Genomic DNA, 5,356 nt, shown 5'->3' on the forward strand with positions numbered 1-5,356 from the left:
ACACAGCAGAAATAAACAAAAAAAACAAATCAATTATCAGCGCAGGAATCTAACGTGAGAGCAAACCAGGAAATAACACAAGTGCAAAGCTGATATGAGCATTACATAAAAGAGGAAAAATGGAAACAATCCAACAGAAAGTCTGACAAAGACAGGTGAGGACAGGATAGACAGATGAAGGACAGATGGTGAGAAAGAGTTAAAGAATGAGGTGCATGTAAACATAATCCTACAGACGTGAAGACGATCAGTAAAAAATAGACAAAACATGTGAGGAAAACCCCCAGCAAGGTAATACAGGAAGTAACCAAATGAAATATACTAAATACAAGATGATAACAGAAACATGTAGGCGAGCATGTAGATGGGACAGGGTTACCATCAAGCTTCTGGAAAGGCCTTTCCAAAGCCCTTACCTCAACTGCATTGAAAATTTGTGGACTATGTGTAAAAGCTGGGTCCCTGTAATGAAACCAACCAGTTCAAACTAACTGTGCCACTTCTGCCAAGAAGAGTGGCCAAAATGTTCAGCCAGAATTATGCCTGGTGGCTACCAAGAGTGAATAGGTGAGATGCAATTTGCAAAGCAACATTTAACCAAATATTAGTGGGGATGTATGCATATATTTGACGCTGTATGACCCTGTGTAGATTAGAGATTACGTAAAGTTAAACTTGCACCCAATTCTTGTCTTTTTTGTTTTGTTTTGTTTGTTTTTTAAGTAATTAAAAATGTAAGCTTTCAAATCATTTTGCCCTTGAAAAAGAACAGATCAATTAAACAAAAAATCATTAAATCGTGACATTAATGCCCATGATGAGTATATGAAAACTTCTGACCAAAATTGTATATACTGTTGATTTGACACACTCAACAGATATCAAACAAAACACCGTGGTTGGATGGCAGCAGATGACTTGCAACAGGTGGTGGCTAGATTATATCTATCTATCTATCTATCTATCTATCTATCTATCTACACTGAAAAAAATATGTTGTTGGATTTACTTAATTCAATGGTGGACATTTGTTGCACACAGATGTTTTGCTTTGGCAGCAACTTAAACAATTGAGTTAAATTAACACAATTTATTCATGTTCAATAAACCTGTGCAATTTGTGTTGATAAAATGTGACTTAAACATGTTTTGATGAAGTAATTTGAGCTCTTGAAATATTTTAATCCTTCACAATTTTCTCACTTTATCCCAACACCATTCAATAACTTTTACCCAATACTACTTGGTCACTTAAATACTACATGTTATCTTCAAATTACATTTTGCTATTATATTCTAGTATCAAATACACAATTTTCAAATGGAGGCCTTATAACAGATTATATTGTTCTCTTCCAAGATGGTTGCTGGCATCCACCAGTAACCTTTCAAAACAAAATGTCTAATTTCACTGCATTGACAGTAGGTAAAGAATTAAACTGACATTACTCCACTACTGAATCTATATAAACCAACAGTTAAATAATGTCAGTTCTTCCGTGTTCTCTGGAATCAATCACAGCAAAGAAATTAGACTCTTTCTTTTGAAAAATGTTGGGAAAGAACAATACAAAACATTCTATTTAAGGCCTCTGACGTCAAGATTCAGTTAAACAACAATTATAACTAAACAATTTGAGGTAATGTTAGTTTCCATTAACATTAAATTAGGTTACTGAATTGGCAAACACCTTCCTATTAACATTACCCATTTTACCCCAATAACTAAAGAAATTAGCACTTGCAGGTCAAAACCTTTATTCAAGAGATGCAAAAATAACATTGATACAGTGACTGTCAAAAATTACGGCACTGATCATACTGTGACATCTTGGTTCAAAACAGCAAGCTTAGAAATATTCAACGTTCCTTACTTCAACTGAATGAAACTGAAAATACCATTTCACACGGCCCATATGGGATATTTAGACTGTATAACTGTTCACACTACATCTCTTCACTAGTAAAAGAAAGAAAAAATACAAAGAGAAATTTAAAAATGCTGCCAAACAGAGAACTTGTACAGAGCAAAAGGAAAAACAAACAACAACAACAACAAAAAAACGGCTCGTCCTCATGGCAGTTGCAGAGTATATAAAAATGAACCCTGCGATCTGTTCCTGGAATTGAGCTTCAAAAATGCAGCAGAACAAGTGTGAGATTTAAATGTCTTCTCACCTAGAGCTGGTCACCTCACATGCATAACAGTGAGCTTCGTTGCAGGAGCAGTTTTGTCTTAGTTGTGAGCTTTTCTTGAGAGCTGAGTTGCTTCCAACTCCATTACCACCCTTTGAATCACCTCAAAAGTGTAGCAGAGTTGTGATGGGTAACTCATATTGAAGGAATAAAAAAGGTCCAAACAGCATGGCTACTGCAAAGGTCACGTTATCCAGATCTTGAAGAACTACTATACCCTCGATGATGATGCCAACGTCAGAAAAGTCATTGCCTGGTGCATCCTCTGGAGACAGATGTTCATTGTGGTTTTCTCAATCTGTGCAGTGGCCTCAGTCAAGTCCTGGTTAAACACAAAACATTTCTTTAAGATTCCTTTTTAAACTCATCTCTTTTGAATCTACCAGTTCTAATGTTAGAGTAATTTAAACCAATGCAAGCAACATAGTAAATAGCTATAGCCAAAGAGTGGCCTGCCATGCTGCCATTCATGGTCTAACAGAGTTTCTAAGAGAGGGTGAAAAACATAATTTCAAATGCTTTACATTAGTTTTTCTTAGAAAGACACCGGCCCATCAGAAATCCAGGTTTTGTCACTCAGAAGATGTTAGAATTTAGACTTTCAGCCCCACAATTTGGTTAGCTGTTGGTCTTTTTTTTTTTTTTCAAACAAAAGCTAATGTAAATATTGGTGGGATTTTCGTTTGTTCACTAGAATGACAAATTTAAAGTTTTTTCAATCTGATGTGACCCCTAATACAGGGGTGGGGCCTCAAGGGCCGGCGGCTGAGTTCACTACCAGGCCTCATGTGAACTTCAAATTATTAAAGAGGACTACTGGTCCTAACTGGTCCAATGAGGATCAAGTGGATAACTAAATGCATTTTAAAATGTTGCAAAGCCACAATCTACTCATAAAACACTCACCATGAACTCCTGCACCAAGATGTTGCAATTGTCTTTCACACAGATGCGGAGCACTTTGATGAGACTCCCTTTGAGCATTAATGTCATCCTAAAGTATTATAACAAAGAAAACAGAGATTTGTGAACTTTTCAGTAGCACAGAAGAAAATGATCCCAGACCAAAACTTAAACCAGTCAACATGCAACACCAGCATCTACAAAGCAATATCAAAAGTTCCTGTTTGACATCAACTTTATGGATATATAGTTTCCAGAACATTTATTTTTTTAAAAAGATCAATTTTTCTCAGTGGGCCAGTAAATGCATGACGAAAATTATGGCATCCTTTCGGTGGAATCAGTACTCACAGGTAATAGTTGACTGTTTCAATGGATGCAGCATAAAAATCTTTTACTGACCTAATGCAATACATATACACTTTGTAGTTAAAGAATTTTAAAGTTCTTACTGTCATCATGGCAGCTACATCCTTTAGCTTTGTGCCCTGTTCCCCCGATCACTTTGCAAACACTTTCAGCAGACTGTCAGAGAGAAACTCAGCTCCGTCAGAAACCTGTAAAGGCATGGTTGGGATGCACTGGAATGCTGCATTTCATCTGAAATGACATAAAATTATTTTGAAATAACAGCAGGCACTGTGCTTGGTTAATAATCAGTAATGTTTTGTTGAATAAAAACTGTGTTTCCAGATCTTATGGGATTAAAAAAATCCAAAGATGTTTATTTCTGATTTGCAACCCAAGAACCCACAAGTTACAACCTCATTTTAGTTCAAGTGTGCATTAATGTGAGTCCAGTAATCACCTTTCTGACAATACATACAGGTATAAGTCAAACCTATGGCAGATTTTGGATTTCTCAGTTGTATTAATAGGTTGGTCTATTTGAGTATGCATGCACCTAATAATTATAAAAAACCTATTATAATTAAGTTACAGAAACCTTAAGCGAAAATAGAATATACTTTCTTACCATAACACCTTGAACCCACAATCCATCAGCTGACTCCTGGTGAAATGCAGAATAGATGTGGTCTCTCAATGTGCATCAACAAAAACAAAAACAAAAACAAAAGGACAGCAGGTGAGGGCAGGAGGGGTAGGGATGTAAGCTAGCATAATACCGCTGATGATATTAACTAAAGCTGTTCAATGTCCAAAATCTCACTAACACCACGGTGCAGTAAATACACAATGTAACTGAAGAGTCAGTTGGCAAATCTATTCACACAGAAAACCAAATTATGTTATGAGTGCCTCGTAATTAGGTTTAATGTGATATTACGGCTCTTGTGCCAAAGACAAATTCAAATGAAAAAGCGCCAATTCTTTGACAACAGATAAAACAGCAAATAAGCTAACGGCTCTTTTTTAGCATGTTACATGGCGGCACTTTAGACGTTTAACTACATTTGGCTGAAATATGGTAAATATTAATTCAAAAAATCAAGACATACCAAAAAACGTAGAGTTGGCTGCTCGACTTGACTGAGATGGATGCATTTTTTAAACCACGATCCAAAGCCCGCGAGATGAAATCACGCGTGGTTTCACGAGATTTAACGTTGCTATCTTATTGACTTACTTCACCTGAACATGATATAAACAATTTAATACACCCTTTCTGCATATCATGTAGTTTTTACACTATATAGTTACATTTATCTTTAAAACATGAGGCAATTGTGTTAAATACATGCAAGATGCTTACATAAATCCAAGAGATGGCCAGTCCCTTTTTTTCAGTGTATGCATATATATATATATATATATATGTGTGTGTGTGTGTGTGCGTGTGTGCATAGCGAGAGTGAGTACTCAGTACTTTGGGAAAGCTCCATGAAGGCAACAGAAAGCAGTGATGAAGATCTGACCTGTAGAAACCTTTTAACAACTTTTAAATCTATTACATCAGTATTGCTAACCAAACACTCTCTTTCTGGCATGTTGGATGATCTCTAAGCCAATATTAAAAAAAAAGAGCAGGGTGTAAAACTGAAAATAAAACATAATGGAGTACATCCAATCAGACCCCACCCCATGAGATCGTACAAGTCATCATTTTATGTATTAGTATCAGTGTTTCTTTATCAGCCTCTCACATCATTATGGAGGAATTTTGGCCCACTCTTGGTGTTTGTGGTCATTTGATTATTCATAGCTCTCTTACAGTTTTTCTCAGTCGCTTTGGTGTGTTTCTCAGAACACCATTAACATTTGCACAGCAGTTAGTGCATTTCCCAAAACAATTAGT

General features: G+C 36.1%; 1 long non-coding RNA gene across 4 annotated transcripts; it reads right to left on the reverse strand.

The window, feature by feature from the left end:
* Positions 1-1,741: 1,741 nt before the first annotated feature.
* LOC145431460 (uncharacterized) lies at positions 1,742-4,855 on the reverse strand. 4 transcript variants are annotated; one of them, XR_013911767.1, is made up of 5 exons: positions 4,814-4,855; positions 4,076-4,692; positions 3,552-3,699; positions 3,103-3,190; positions 1,742-2,518 (listed from the first exon to the last, which is right to left on the reverse strand). It is a non-coding gene; the product is annotated as an uncharacterized LOC145431460 (long non-coding RNA). The 4 variants fall into 4 exon arrangements; XR_013911769.1 differs by having other exon boundaries at positions 4,076-4,111; positions 4,560-4,850; XR_013911768.1 differs by having other exon boundaries at positions 4,076-4,139; positions 4,560-4,850.
* Between the last annotated feature and the right edge of the window lie 501 nt (positions 4,856-5,356).

Source organism: Astatotilapia calliptera, chromosome 10 (assembly GCF_964374335.1).
Source record: "Astatotilapia calliptera chromosome 10, fAstCal68.1, whole genome shotgun sequence".
Taxonomy (NCBI): Eukaryota; Metazoa; Chordata; class Actinopteri; order Cichliformes; family Cichlidae; genus Astatotilapia; species Astatotilapia calliptera.